Genomic DNA, 16552 nt, shown 5'->3' on the forward strand with positions numbered 1-16552 from the left:
GAGGGACCATTCTGTGCTGTGACTTGTGCCAAGGTTCAGGTTAGGTTGATTGGAGGGAGGGCTTCAGGCAGAAGAAGGAATGGGACTTACAGGCAGGATAACTTGGCAAATGCCACAGGCAGTGAGACCTTATTGGGAGCAGAGTTACATACCAGAATAGCAGGGATTAAAATGAGAATATTGAAAAAGTGAAAACATATTCCAATGCACACACCTCATGAAATCATGGGGGAATTGAAACTATTCTTTTTTTAAAATGTTTATTTATTTATTTAGAGAGAGCATGCACACAAGCAGGGGAAGAGGCAGAAAGAGAAGGAGAGAGAGAGAAGATCCCAAGCAGGCTCCGCACTGTCAGCACAGAAACTGACACGGGGCTCAAACCCACAAACCATGAGATCATGACCTGAGCCAAATTCAGGAGTCAGACGCTTAACTGCCTGAGTCACCCAGGTGCTCCAAAATTATTCTATAACCAGGTCCATCCTGAAAGGTTCTCACAATTGAGGCCTTGGAGCCAAGACACACCTTAGTTTTGCCACATGCATCTCCAGTGTGTCCCTCTGCATTTTCTTAAGGGTGCGCTACTATACTGCACGGACAATGAAACGCCGGGGACTTTCCTAAAGGCAGAACCATTTATTTATAATGAATAGTATTAGTTCAAATATTTGGCCAGATCATAGCTCCTCGGCATCACATAGGCCTTTAGGTCTACACCTCAAGTATTCATGAGAAAGAGCGAGGAATTATTTCTAATTCTTTCTTATTATTATAAATCTTCACATTTTAAGAAAAATTCTATTTCAGAGGTTTTTCGCTTTTCTAGATTAAATACATAGGCAATATTGCAGCTGAAGGAGAAACCAAGGGACTGCTTCCCACTTAAGGTGAGTGGGAAGGAAACCTATAATGATCTGCTATAAACTGCAAGGTAACAAAAGAACACTGTGCATGGTACCCTCACTAAGTGAAGTGCAAGGTGTCATTACCCACGTGACATTCCCATTACATCACAAGAGCAATTTGGTTTGGGGAAAGGAGTTTAATGTATTGCTCAGAAAAAAAAATAGTTTATATTTTCCCATCTCCATCAAGGCAGTGGCTCTGAGGTCCAGCATCGCCACGCAGCCTCCATTCTGTCCCACACCCACGAGAGAGGACGCAGAGCAGGCCGGGCGTCCAGGATGGTAAACTGGTCGTCCGGCTTGACCTCACTGCCATTGCAGTCGCCGATGACTTATCTGACTTCTGTCCCACAAGGGTTGATGATCCAATTGTGCCTGTCAAAAGGCAACTTGGACCCCATCCAGGAATGAATTCTTGCCCTTGGTGAATACTCTTTCTCTTTACCTCTGAACTGGATCAGGATGGAGCACCAAGGGCAGTGGTGTCACTAAGGGCTTCCTACTTCCAGTTCTTGTCCCAAACTTGCTCGTTATTCTGGTTGTGAATTCTGATGATATTATATCTTTTTTTTTAATGTTTATTATTTTTGAGAGAGAGAGAGACAGACAGACAGAAAGCAAGCAGGAAAGGGGCAGAGAGAGAGAGAGGGAGACACAGAATCAGTAGCAGGCTCCAGGCTCTGAGCTGTCAACACAGAGCCCGCTGTGGGGCTCGAACTCACAGACCGTGAGATCATGACCTGAGCCGAAGTCAGCTGCTTAGCCAACTGAGCCACCAGGCAGCCCTGTACCTATCTTTCTAACATCCTCATCCTTCCACCTCCACCCTTCCCGTACCATCGCATTCCAGAGCATCTGTTCAGAAAGATAAACCCACTTATTCTCCAAATCTGCTCTCGGAATGGATGAGTCCACTCTTGCAGTAAACAGTGCAAATGGCCGATCCAGGGCTGGCGTCCGATTGGGTGGTGGCAATCAGCTAAGGATCTAGGTGCTCCTTATTCTCGGCCACAGCATCAGTGATAGGACATTCCACGGACTCATACCCGTGATCCTGGTGGGCAGGCACAGGGTTCGTTTTGTTCTCACAAGTTGGGTCAGATGCTCTGCACTGGACGGCTTTTCATTTTCCCTTCCCACGCGGGACACCCTGATGCTGGGGACGCCGTCTGATGATCTGAAGCATGTGAGGTGGGAACTGTAACAGCAGGGGTAGACGCAGACAAACCCATGGTTGGAACCATGGCGCCGAATCCCAATTCGGACTCCTGTCCTGGGCTGCTCTGAGGAGCCTCTAACCGCCTTTCCTCACTCGCTCACTGTTGTTGCAGTCACCGCTGGCACTCAAGTGCACCCCTCCAGAGTTTAGTTTTCTCAGGAGACGGACCCCATGGCTCGTCCTCGGTCCTGTGTCTGGGGTGTCCCCAGACTCTTCATGACGAGCCTTTGATGGAGACATCGGAGCACTGCTCCAGTTGTGATAAACTGCTGTTCATTTTTTTGTCTTCTGAAAATGGTGGCTCATTGTTGGTTGAAGTTAGCCTGTTTACATGCAGAGAGATGCAAATCTTAGGCCACCTAAGAATCCAAGAATGAATTCCCTGTGGGATGTCTTTCTGTGGTCAAGGTAATGACCAGTTCAGTAAAGGGTCCAAGCATAATCATGATGTGGAATAAAATGCATTATGCAGGGTGGTCCAAACCCTGAGAAGGTCTGGAACTACTGCGCACATCTTGATTGCTAATTGGGAAAAGGTGTTTCAGCCCAGAAACCATTGAAATATGCGAACCGAGAGGCATCGGTTATGGAAATTAAAATCAAAGGCATCAAGCTTCACATTTCTGATTACATATTCAAACCACAAAATTACAGTGTATAAAATCCATTTTTATTATAGTCATAAGTAGTAATTAGACATAGACTTTTAAAATTCAAATCATATTTGTATTAGATGAAATCTCTCCACTTCTTTACCTCCAAGCAGAAAAAGATCTGAATGGGAAACCGCTGCCAGAGGCTGCTTACCTTACAGGTAGTTCTTAAAATAGCTCAGCTGTAGCTCACTCAGTTAGATGGGGGCACGCTGGGAGGAAAAAATGGAAGAAGTTGTCTCCCTTTGAATATTGTACCATTTATGTTCATAGCTGCTAGTTTTTAGAGCTTCCGATGTTCAGTCAAGGAATTGATGCCAAAGAAAAGGGGAAAGGAAATGAACGTGGGATGGAGAAGAGGTAGAGAGGTGAAACAGCAAAGGCCACTTCCTCCCCCCAGTAAGTAAGGAGGGCCGGGAAGCAGTGAAAACCCTAGCACCCAGATTGTGGCCTCTAAATACCATCCCCTTGACAGGAAACCTGGCTACTTGGAAAATCGTGGATTCCAGGTCTAGAGCAGAAAATGTACAAACAAAAGCTGGCTCATCTTGTTCCCAAGTGCAAGGACATGCTCCAGGAGGGGAGCGTCTCGAAAGGCCCTGGGGGCTAGCTTTGGAGACATCCCACTGGGCAGAGGGGGGGTGGGGGTGTAACACACTGCATGAAAATAGTTTGAGTCATGCTGATACTCCTCATGTCCCACCCTCATAGAAAGAATGACAATAAATGTAGAAGAAATGGTAAAACTGGAAACTCACCCTTTTGCAACAAGTTTTGTCATAACTGATTCGTAGAAAACTTATTGGTGGATGCCGCACCGCTGAGTGGTTGGAACGGGATAGTCACAGTGTCTCAAAGTATCACCTCAAAAGACTAGTTAGGAGAAGAAAGAGTCATCACAATGGAGAAAGCTGGCAGGTGTCACCATTTAACAAATGGTCAGACATCACCAGCAATGGGGCCAGCTGACACCATGGATTTTTTGTTTTTGGAGAGAGAGAGAGAACAAGCAGGGGAAGGGGCAGAGAGAGAGCAAGAGCGAGAGAGAATCCCAAGCAGGCTCCATAGCCAGCGTGGGTGGCCTGAGCCACCCAGGCACCTGCCCCACAATAGATCTTCTGATGAAGGGCACAACATCGTCAGTAAGTGTCCCTGCCCAACAATGTTTAACCTGAGTCTAGTCATAAGGAATCACCTGGGAAATCCAAATTTAGAAACTTTCTGCAAAACAGGTGGCTTCGATTCTTTAAAAAATGTCAGTGTCAATGGAGCACCTGGGTGGCTCATTTGGTTAAGCGTCCGACTTCGGCTCAGGGCATCATCACGCAGTTTGTGGGTTTGAGCCCCGCATCAGGCTCTATGCTGTTGGCTTGGAGCCTGGAGCCTGGTTCGGATTCTGTGTCTTCCTCTCCTCGCCCTCCCTTGCTCATTCTCTGTCTCTCTCTCTTTCTCAAAATTAAATAAACATTTTTTTAACATTTATTTATTTTTGAAAGACGGACAGAGTGTGAGCAGGGGAGGGGCAGAGAGAGAGGGAGACACAGAATCCGAAGCAGGCTCCAGGCTCCGAGCTAGCAGCACAGAGCCCGACAGGGGGTTTGAACTCACAAACTGCAAGATCATGACCTGAGCCGAAGTCGGCTGCCTAACTGACTGAGCCACCCAGGCGCCCCAAATAAACATTTTTTTAAAAATGTCAGCGTCAAGAAAGACCAGGAGAGACGCAAGGGACTGTTCTGAATTAAGAGAGAATAAAGGAATGTATCAACTAAATGCAACCAGTGACCATTCACTGGATCTTGGATTTAAAAAAAAAGTATACCGGACACAATTGGGACAATCTGGGAAATTTAAAACTAAGCTATTTATTAAATAAGGTTAAATTTCTCAATTGTAATAACTTGTGTTTTTGTAGGGAATGTCTTTGTTCTTAGGATTCACAGGCTAAAGTACTTAAGGGTAAAGGGTCATGATGCCTGCAAATCATCTCGAATACTTTAGTCTCCCTAAAAATGGGTGGGTGCTTGTGTGTGCATGTGTATAAACACAGAGAGAGTGATAAAGCAAATGTAAAACATTAACAAGTGGTGAATCTAGGTGGCTGTTCATCAACTATTATTTCGACTTTCTGCAGGTTTGAAGAGGGTTAAAAGCAAAGATTAAGGGAGAAAAGTAGGCCAAATCAGTGGGACTCTATGTTAGATGAGTTTTAAGTAAAAAGAATGAATTTAGGTGCAATCACATTTTTAAACTAATGTCAATAGGATTGCAATTAATTCTTGTTTTTCTTAAATGAACAAATTTTTAGGCAGGTTAAATTCTGCAGAGCATGTTCTGCAGATATTATGGGGCCATTGAGGGGTGCCTGATTGGCTCAGTCAGTTAGACATCCAACTTTGCCTCATGGCCATGATCTCATGATTCGTGAGTTTGAGCCCCGCTTTGGGCTCTTTGCTGAAAGCTCAGAGCCTAGAGCCTGCTTCAGATTCTGTGCCTCCCTCTCTCTCTCTCTGCCCCTCCCCCGCTTGCACACTCTCTCTCTCACGCTCTCAAAAATAAATAAACATTAAAATTTTTTTTGTGGGGGCACCTGGGTGGCTCAGTTGGTTAAGTGTTCGACTTTGGCTCAGATCATGATCTCACAGTTAGTGGGTTCAAGCCCTGCGTCAAGCTCTGTGCTGACAGTTAGCTCAGAGCCTGGAGCCTGCTTCAGATTCTGTGTCTCCCTCTCTCTCTGACTCTCCCCACTCACTTTCTCTCTCTCTCTCTCTCTCTCAGAAATAAATTTAAAAAAATTTTAAAAAGTTCTTCCATCATAGATATCTTTCCGTATAAATGTAGAGAGCTTTGTCACCTGCATCTTTTATTACAGCTGCGTAATGTCTACTGTACAAACATACCATCAACTATTTAACTTTTGACAGACTCTAGATTGCTTTTGTCTTGTGCCATTTCAAACCATACTACACTCAGCACCGGCGCACCGACACCTTTTCACACACACTTGCTGGCACGAATATCTGCCGAATAGAACAAGGTGGGACAGGTAAACAATGTGCTTGTAACTTTGGCGGCTATTGCTAATGGAGACACAGCACTCCTTCACATAAGGTTCCACCCCCAGTGCAGAAAACTGCCTTCCCCGCAGCCTTGGCATCAGAACGTGCTATCAAACCTATGGAGTTTGGTCAGTAGGGTGGAGGAAAAATGTTATCTCAGGGAAATGTTCATTTGCCTTGTGTAATAAGTGAGGTTGAGCATTGTGTCCTGTGTGGAAGAGCCACTTGCTGCACCTTTTCTGTGAGCTGTTTGTTAGCATTGTTTGCCTCTTTGTTATTTGACAAGTAAACAAGGAGTTTACTAGAGGTATTAGAACGTCCTCAAATGTGTAGGAAGATAAAGGCCTAGAACAGAGGTGTTGAGAGGCTCTAACGGTGACAGGCAGAAACATTGGTGCAGGGGGTGGGGGCGGGAATCAGAGCCTGTGGGAAAGTGCCCGAAGCTGCGTGTGTGAAACAGGAGGTCTGAGAGAGCCAGGCCGGTGTGGGCACCATAGCCCAGCGTGCTGCACTGGGCTGGTGTCGTTGGCTGATGGTGCCTGAAATCAGCAAGTGTCTCACCAATAACACCTTTCAAGAGAAATGGCGTCTGCTTCACTTCTGTCCTTTTGAACCTCCCTTGGCCACCTTTAACCCTGGGGCCGTGCAGGAAACTGGTTTCCCAGCCTTAGGCTGGACTGGTGGTTTCAAGTTGAGAATATCCATCATGTTCCGCTTCTTGTCATCTGGGCATCCATACTCACTTCCTTTCCCTATACTTAAGTCTCAGAGAGGGACAGAAGCACACATTCACCCAGCAACTATCCCTCATTTACCCATCTTTAGGTGGTGTTCGCTCCTCTTCTATCTGAGTCACAACCCACCTCGGATGCCCTGTAACTGAAATACTGAGATACAGTGTTCACTACTTATTGTAGTCAGTTCCGGCTGCTCTCATGGAATACCATAGATGGGGTGGCTTAAGCAACACACATTTCTTTCCCATAGTTCTAGAGGCTGGAAGTCCAAGATCAAGGCACTTGCAGTCTGGTGCCTGGTGAGGCCCCTCTTCCTGGTTTACAGATGACTGCCTTCATGCTGTGTCCTCAAGTGGTGGAGAGAAAGGGCCAGAGGGCCAGAGAGGGAGGGGGATAAATGGGAGAGGAGGAGGGGAAGCGGGGAGGGAGGGGGAGCCTGGGAGAGAACTCTGTGTCTCTTACATAATCCTACTCATCAGGGTGGAGCCTCGAAAAGGCTCCACCTCCAAATACCATCACATGGGATGGAGGTTCAACATATGAATTTGAGTGGGACACACTGGAAAGTCTAAAGGTCTGGCTTTCTCGGGAATCTATAGTTAATTTATAGTTCTTTCCAATCCAGATGCAGTTTACCCATCAAGGGCCATTCTTATCGTATGCAGTGTTGCCTAGAAGCATAGTTAGCAGGCCATCATATCAGGCTTCTGCAGTGAATCAGTTATAATGCACCACCCCCATTGTGGTTCTAGTGGCTTAGAACAACAACCTTTAATTTGCTCATGATTCTGTGGATTAGTAGCTGGGCTGGCCTCTGGGTGGTTCTTCTGTGGGTCACTCAAGTGGTTGTAGTTATCTGATGTTGCACTGAAGCTGGATGGTCTAAGATGACCCCATTACATTACATAGCTGGTAGGTACTTATTGAATTCTTACAGTTTTCCAATCAATTCCCTTGAAATTTCCAATGATACCATCTACAAATAGTGACAGTATGCATCTTCCTTTCTAACTTTTATACTTCACATTTCTTTCTATTAACTAATTGCACTGGCTAGTACTGCCAAGAAAATGTTATGTAAGAGCAGTGACGGTGTATTCTTCATGACTCTAGCAGGAATGTTCTCAGAGTATCCGCACTATGTTGATACTTGGGTTGGCTTTGGGTTGAGATTTTAAAAAATCACATTGGAACTAGATGGATATCTTATTTCAGTGTCTGTTAAGAATGGCATGCATTGAATGAATCTTTTGAGCATTTATGAAACGATCACAATTTCTTGTTAGGTTCAATGATATGAGAACAATTCACATAGTCAGAAATCTATTCACAGAACTCACATCAATTTCCCATTTGATATTGGCTATAGAGCATCTTCTAGAGAGATAAGTCCGGGATGTGCAGGATTAGGATAATAGGAGAAATAGATGAATTTGGGTTACATTTTGGAAATAAAACCAATGATGGATTCAATGTGACCATGTGGGGTGTGAAGGATAAGGAGGAACTAAGGATGGTTCCTGAGTTTGATCTTGAGAAATTGCTCAGGCTGAGGTCACCAGTAACTCTTGATTGCCACATACAGTGGGGTCTTCCCCACCTTGACTGACACCTGAGATCTGTGACTGTGCTGACCATTCTGCCCACTTCCTGTTCTGCAACCCTTGGGCCTCTTCCTTCACTATTTCTTCTCTCTTGGGGGGCTCTTCTCCACCTGCTTTCACCTGGATGCCTGGATGGAAACTCCCACCCTGGCTCTGTTCTTAGCTGCCTTCTCTCCCTGAGAGCCTTGGGGGAAAAAAAAATCTCATCTCTCCCCAGGGTATCACCTATGATGTTTCACTTGTGATGCCGATGGTCCCACACCCGTGCCTCTAGCTCTGTCTTGCTCCTGGTTCCCAGCTGAAGATCCACTTGCCTTTGGGACTTCTTGCCACATGGATCATCTGCAGGTGTCTCCAGTCCTTCACGTCTAAACCCACACTCCTCATCTGCTCCGATTCTTGCACCAGTTCGGATGTGCGTTTTTGTCCACACCACCGAACAATTCTTTGACACCAGCTAGATGTCCTAAAATTCAAGTCCATTCAAACACTGTCTACCTGGACACAGCATCAGACCCCACAGATTAAGGGCTCAGTTCCACAAGACTGCCTTCTGCTCCCTTCAGACACAAGAGTTCAGGGTGTCACCTGGGCTTCTGACTGGCTGTAGATTGGAGGTCCCAAGACCCCTGTCCTTGGGTTTGATTACCTTACCAGAGTGGCTCACAGAATGCAGAGAAGCATTTTACCTAGTGGATTACCAGTTTATTATAAAAGGATAGACCTCTCCAGGTGTGCCGCTCTCCCCGAATCTCCACTTGTTCACCAACCCAGAAGCTTCTGGAACCCCATCCTTTTAGGAATTTTATGGAGGCTTCATTACAGAGGCTACATTGGTGAAATCATTGGCCATTGGCTATTGATTCAACACCCAGCCCCACCCCTTCCCCTCTTGGAAGGTCAGGGGGTGGGGCTGCAAGTTCCAACCCTCACAACCGAGGTGGTTCCCTTGGCAACCAGCTTCCAGCCTCAGGCAGTTCCCCAAAATCGCCTCCTTAGCATAACAAAAGACACCTTTATTTCTCTCAACACTTAGGAAATTCTAAGAGTTTTAGGAGCTCTGTGGCGGAAAAGGGAAGAAGACTGAATATGTTTTCCTTATCACACATCACAGTATCACATCTCCCTTTCCCCAGATGTGATGTGGGGGGCCGCTGTTTCCTAGGTTCCTTTCCTTCCTTTTTCCTGATCCTGCACCAAGTCCTGAAGATTCTGCCACCTCAGATCTGTCCCTTCCAGCTTCTTAGTCCCTGTCATCTGTGCTGGGACTCTGGTGACAGCCTCCTCAGTGCCCTCCCCACTCCCTTCCTGCTTTCCTAACTTCTTTGTTTTCCTCAAGTGTCTTTAAAAAATCTGTTGAGAGGGGTGCCTGGATGGTTTAGTCGGTTGAGTGTCGACTCTTGATTTTGGCTCAGGTCATCATCTCACAGTTCGTGGGTTCGAGCCCCATGTCAGGCTCTGACAGTGTGGAGCCTGCTTGGGATTCTCTCTTCCTCTCTGCTCCTTACCCTCTCCCTCTAACTGAAAATAAACATAAATAAACTTGAAAAAAAGGAAGCATATACTATATACGTATAATATATGGTATTACATAATATATTCATACATATCGTGTGTATACACACACACACTTTACCACTTTAGAATGATTCAATACATAATTTTTTTCTTTTTCCATTTGTATATTAATAGAAAATACCTAACGTTGATTGAAGGCTCTGTGGCCAGGCACTATGTGGTGTACTTCCCGGGCCTTTATTTCTTTAATCCCTACCACAGTCCCATTTTACAGATGAGGAAGTGGAGTCTGGAGAGGCAGAGCAGCTGGTGATAGGAGAAGCAAGTATTGCCTGGGGGGGGGGTGCGGTGGGGGGGAGGCTGAGCTACTCACAGCTGCTCTGGATCAAGAGCAGCAGCTGATGTTTCCCTAGTTGTGCAGGCTCCTCGGGGTACTTTTGACAGTCCTCTTCAGTTTCTGATGGTGATAAGTTTGAAAAAAATAAATGATTCATGGAGGCAGCTGATTGCCCTCCAGTCCTTGCTGCTTGTGTCTACTTGGGGCGGTGATGGTGAACCCTGTTGAGCAGGTGGCCAGACAGTAAGTAGGTTACAGGTTTGGAACACGGTACTGAATCCAGTGTGAGATCTGACATCCTCCCCCCTCCAAGGAACTTCTGATTAAAGTCACTTGAGGAGTCAGCTCTTGATAGGAAGCCATTAGCTGCATCGTTTTCTCTCCATCAGGGAGCCAGAATTAGGAAATGGGACTTAAAATCACTGGTGAACTTTATAAGAGTTTAATGTCTAAGAACTCAAATTAGCATGTCTCTGTCCAAAGGGTATGAAAAAACTAATCTGAGCGTAATTATCATCTAACGTGGTACTGGGGCAGGGGCTTGCTGCCGGCTGCCTGTGATCCTGAGTTATTAACGACGAGGGGGCGTGGACGCCTCATGACTCCATCGGTCAGACCCCACCTGCCGCCGCTTAGCAGAGCAGCTCAAGGGTGACTCCTGTGAGGTGTGAGAGTTCACGGAAGGCCGCTGAGGGTTGACATCCTTCGAGCAGGGCCACGTGGAGTGACTGTGTGCCTGGAGTCCGGGAAGGAAATGCACACGTAAAATTCAGGTTTGGGAGGCCGTCAGGGGGAACGTGCTTGTACACAGGAGGGGAGGGGCTGTGCCCCTTGGGCAGAATGATACCTGCCTCCCTTCCATTTGATTCTAAGGGGTGGGGCCACTTCTAATAGAGCGTCAATAAAGCTTCAGGATAATTGAGTGCCTGCTTGAGTGGCTAAATTCAGCCTAAGCAATTCATACGGAATTGTGCCATGTCTGCGATGCACTTATGTCTAGGAAGTCACATTTTTTACTTTTTATTTCATTTCTTAAATTCTTTCAATATGATTGTGGCTGCCTTGTGCATATTTATGACATTGGGTAGTTTGCTGTGGCCGCACTGTGCACATCAACAAATAAATGCAGTAGAAAAATGATATGAAAAATCCAAAAGCTGAACAACTAGGGGGTGAGAAATGAGTTTAGACAAGAGCCCCAGAAATTCCTTTACGGAAAATTTACTCAGAGGAGTGACAGTATATTTGGAATATTGACACTCACCCCTGCCAGGGAACCCTGCGCATTTTGCTAGAAATTATGCAGATTTTTATTACAGCTTTTCTCTACACACCTCTTCTTTCACCTCTGGGAAAAAGGTACTGCCTTTCTTCAGTATCTGTGCTTTCGTTCCCATCCCTCCTGGCAAAACATTTAATAAGTGCCTATTGTATGCAGTGTTGCACCCTGGTTCTTGCTCCCAATTTTGCCCCCCCCCACTTTCTTCTTTTTCTTCTCCTCACCCAAAAAGGCACACTGCCCCTGCATAGCAAGCCAGCCAGATAAGTGAATCGAACTGGATCCTGGGGGGAGGGATGAGGTGGGAGGCCTTGGGCTGTTTCAGGAGGGTCCTTGGAGCTTTGGTCTCTGTTCCACATCATCCAAGAGCCAGAGTACTGCCAGTGAAGCCCATACTTCATGCCTTCAGTTCAGAAAGTTATGTACAAATCCTTTAGAAGGGGAGAATCTGCCCCAATTAGGGCTTTATCTTAAAACCCAGCATCATATATATATAAATGTTTATTTATTGAGAGAGAGAGAGAAAGAAAGAGAGAGAGAGCATGCGTGCAAGGGGAGCAGCAGAGAGAGTGGGAGAGAGAGAATCCCGGGCAGGCTCTGCACTGTTAGTGCAGGGCTTGATCCCAAGAATCCTGAGATCATGACCTGAACTGAAATCAAGACTTGGACATTCATCCAAATGAGCCACCCAGGTGTCTCTATTATTATTATTATTATTATTGTTATTATTATTTTAATTTTGGTGATAGTGCAAGTGAGAGAGAGGGGCAGAGGGAGAGAGAAAGAATGTTAAGCAGGTTGCACACTCAGTGCAAAGCCCAACGCAGGGCTCAATCCCATGACCCTGGGATCATGACCAAGCCAAAATCGAAATCAAAGTTTGGATGCTTAACCGCAGGCACCCCAGCATTATTATATTTTTAATGTTTATTTATTTTTGGGGGGGGCATGAGTAGGGGAGGGGCAGAGAGAAAGAGGAAATAAGGAGTCTGAAGCAGGCTCCAGGCTCTGAGCTGTCAGCACAGAGCCCAACATGGGGCTCAAACCGATGAACTGTGAGATCATGATCTGAGCCCAAGTTGAACATTTAACTGACTGAGCCACCCAGGCGCCTCTATATTTTTAATAAAAAGTATGAAGTATTAAGATGTGTCTGATGCTAAGTGTACACATCCCTACTCTGTATCTGTGTTTAATATGGGAAATAAACACATATACTCAAGTTAAGAAAATAGTATGAGCCCCACATTTTGGTAACTAGTAGCTTACAGCCAGTTTGGTTTCATCTGTATCCCTGTTCTCTCGGAACAGTTTGGGAGCAATCCCAGACATCATTTAATTTTATCTGTAAATATTTCAATATGTATTTCTAAAAAAGGACTTGTAAACAAGAATTCACAGAACCATTATTCCATTAATCCCCTTTTGCAGTTTCTTAAGATCAAATATCTAATTAGCATATGCTCAGATGATTCAAGTGCCTTTTTTAGTTCGTCTGTTGTAATTGGTTTCCAGATAAGGTCCATGCATTGGAGCTCACATTTGAGTACTTCCAATCTGAACAGCACTAACCACGGTTCCAAGTGTTTTAATGAGTATCAGATTTAATCATTCATCCTGTGAAGTGTGTGATATTATTATCCACATGGTACAGTGGTGTGTAGCTGGTCCAGGCAGGATCTGAACATGCATTCTGAACTTGGTAACCTTTTACCCAAGGTCACAGTTCCCACAGAGGACCCCTCACCTATGGCCCCTGATTCTCACAGGGTTCCAGAAAGATCACTCCCTCCCCTGCCCTCTTCAGGCCCTGGAGTAACAGCTTCCTAGTTACTCCGGTCCCCCATGCTTCCACCACCCCCGGTTGCTCTGCACAGCCCTGCTTAAATTGCTTTCCTTAAACTCTTTGAGCACCTAGCAGGGCTCGTGTTGGATGCTGTCACGTCTGGGGAGGGCCAGGGCTTGGATTCAGCTTGTTTCTGGCAGGTTCTGCCTGCCTGTTACACAGAAATAGATTAAAGACATAAGAAGACAATAGTTGAGAAGTCATAGGTGAGGATTGAGAAAGTTTAGGCTGGTGTATTTAGTTATTTAGGGGCACCTGCATGTCTCGGTCCTTTAAGTGTCCAACTTTGGCTCAGGTCATGATCTCACAGTTCATGAGTCTGAACCCTGCATTGGGCTCTGTGCTGACAGTACAGAAATAAAATTAAAAAAATAAAAATAAAATAAAGTTTATTTATTTATTGAGGCAGGGGAGAGAGAGTGCATGAGCAGGGGAGAGGAAGAGAAAGAGAGAGAGAGAGAATCTCAAGCAGTGCAGAGCCCCATGTGGGGCTTGAACTCATAAACTGTGAGATCAGGACCTGAGCTGAAATGCAGAGTGGGACACTTAGCCGACTGAGCCACCTAGGTGCCCCTAGGTTGGTGTACTTTAACTTAGTATTGAATACCCCCATATTAAAAAAAAAAAAAAAGTTGTTTTAACTGTTATAATTATCACGCTATTTTGCCATTTTATCTATTACCACTTCATATCAGAATAGTAAAACAGTTGATCTAAGCAACTATCTTTTTCAAAAGGTGTCACATAACTTTAAGTTCTTGTACCACTGCTGAAGTGTTTTGAAAACCAGCGAGGCTCTCTGTGGTACACCCGGGGGCTGCCGGCTTCAGCCTCCCCATTGGGTTTTTAATTGTCATCACAGAGGAGAATAGTTATTCTCCAGAGTTTAGACAGGTGGTCCTTGGTGAGGACATTGTCTTTGAAAGAGTTACCATGACAACCTCCCTCTTCAAGGTAAGCATTTGAGCTTTATCAAAACGAAGGACTTGGCATTGTGTTAAATTGGTCCCCATGGCAGTGTTCATCACAGCATGCATGCTTTATCAGGTGCCTTCGCTCCTAGGGTGTATTTTTCCCAAGGGGGTTCAGCTGATGACTGGGTGGCCACCTTCTTGAATGTTTGACTCAGAGCAGAAGCCTGGTGTCTTCCATGAAACCAGAGCCATCTTCCCTAAATAAAGCTTTCTCTCTGTTGGCTGGGTATGGCTCATTATGTAGTTACCACTTCCCGTTGGACTAAATGCTCTTAGATTGGAAAGAAAACATAATGTGCTGGGACAGACTATTGGTTTTTCCTCTCTCCAGCCTCCTCCTCTCCCCCTTTCTCTGGCAATAGTATTTCCCTTCTTCTTGGTGAACTGGTCCATTGGTTATTCAGCAAATGTTCTTAGGATGGCTGGTTACCTACTGGGGAGAAGTCAATTCTCTGCTTTCATGTTATTCACAAAAGTCTGGATGGATTTAAAATCTATATGTAAAAGAACTAGGGGCACCTGGGTGGCTCTGTGGGTTAAGCATTTGACTCTTGGTTTGGCCTCGGGTCATGATCTCACAGTTTGTGGATTTGAGCCCCACGTCCACGTCCACGCTGTGCTGGCAGCGATTCTCCCTCCCTCTCCTGCCCCTCCCCCTACTCAAAAATAAATAAAAAAACATTTAAACATAAAAGACCTGAAGTAGCCAAAGAAGATCCAGAAGCATGTTTTTATAATCTGAGAGTTGGAAAGAAATCTAGAGGCAATAGAAGAAAAAAACAGGAATCCCAGAATTTAAGACTTGTGTACAGAACCACGTTCTAAAGTTAATAAATAACAAAATTGAAAACATACTTGTGATGCATGGCAACATGGTAATATCCATAGTGTCTGGAGGGCTTCTTTTTTTTTTAATTAAAAAATTTAAAAAATATTTATTTATTTTTGAGACAGAGTGTAAGCAGGGGAGGAGTAGAGAGAGACATATACAGAATCTGAAGCAGACTCCAGGTGCTGAGCTGTCAGCACAGAGCAGGCATCGAACTCACAAACTGTGAGATCAAGACCTCAGCTGAAGCTGGAAGCTTAACAGACTGAGCCACCCAGGAACCCCTGAAGGGCTTCTAAACACAGATAAGACAAACATGTGGTAAAAGGTCCTCATGCTTATGAATCAAATATGGATAAACTAGCAAAATTATGACTGTCACCTCTTGGGCCTGCTTAAATGTCAAAATCTACAGAATTTACCATCTTTGGGGATGATAAATGTGGCAGGTTGTGTCCGTTTAAAATGCCCGTGAGGGTCAACTCCCAAATTCCCTTCCTAATAATACAGGAATCCTCTTACAGATTGGTGTGTGTGAGGATGTGTGAGTGTGTGGAAGCACGTGTGGGTGTGTGAGAGAGAGTGTGTGTGTGAGAGTGTGAATCTAACATCGTTGGTGAATTTGCTCACAGTCTCTCTCTACTGGAAGCAGGGACCCTGGTGGTGGCATTCAGCCCTTTGTCCCCAGCACCTGACACATGGCAGGTGCTGAAATATTTGAATGAATGACTCTCAGACAGAAGCAACTGAAAAAAAAAAAAACAAAAACCCTGGGATTATGTTATTAATATGTGATATGGATTTGGGCCAATGTCGGAATGATACAGAAGGTATGATTCATGATGATGTTCATACCACTCCCACAGATGTAGCAAATTACTGAAGTTGAAATACATAAAGCACAAGTGCAAGAAATTCAAGAATAAATTGTCATAAGGAAAATCCGAGTGAGACCCTGGAACACGCTGCCCTCAGTCTTTGACAGGTCATATGGGAGAGACAGAAGAGTCAGATGGGGCACCCAGGTGGCTCAGTGGGTCGAGCATCTGACTTGATTTTGGCTCAGGTCATGATCCCAGAGAACCTATGATTCCATGCTGAGCGTGGAGCCTGCTTGAGATTCTCTCTTCCTCTCTTCCTCTCTCTCTCTAAAAAAAACCAGAGTCCGAGTCTTCATAATAGTCTGACTTACAGACCCACGGAATTTGTGCCCTGTGCACAATCACCTTCTTGCCTCGGAATCCATGAACCTCCCCGGTTCCACGCCGTGGGAGCAGCACAGGCATGTGTTCTCACAACGATGTAATAAAACTAGCAGTGGATTACAAAAAGTTTATATTAAAAATTCAGGGCCTGGAAGTTACGCAGACAAGCCTTCTTTCAAGGGCTAACCTCTGCCAACAAGCAGTTATGGGCTCCTAGAGAGGAGTTAGGAACATGGAAGCGGGGAGCCCTCGAACCTAGGAGAAGTGCAGCCAACACTTCGCTCTGAGTAAGAGAATGAAAGGTTTCCGTTATTAGGCAGGAAAGGATGAAAATAAATGAATAAATCAATAAAAGGCTAGAAAACCAATAAAACTAAGAAGAAC

General features: G+C 45.2%; 1 pseudogene; it reads right to left on the bottom strand.

Annotated features, from left to right (window-relative positions):
• Positions 1-1093: 1093 nt before the first annotated feature.
• LOC120231716 lies at positions 1094-2140 on the bottom strand (annotated as a pseudogene).
• Positions 2141-16552: the final 14412 nt, after the last annotated feature.

Source organism: Hyaena hyaena, unplaced genomic scaffold, assembly GCF_003009895.1.
Source record: "Hyaena hyaena isolate Hyena2069 unplaced genomic scaffold, ASM300989v1 scaffold_61, whole genome shotgun sequence".
NCBI lineage: Eukaryota > Metazoa > Chordata > Mammalia > Carnivora > Hyaenidae > Hyaena > Hyaena hyaena.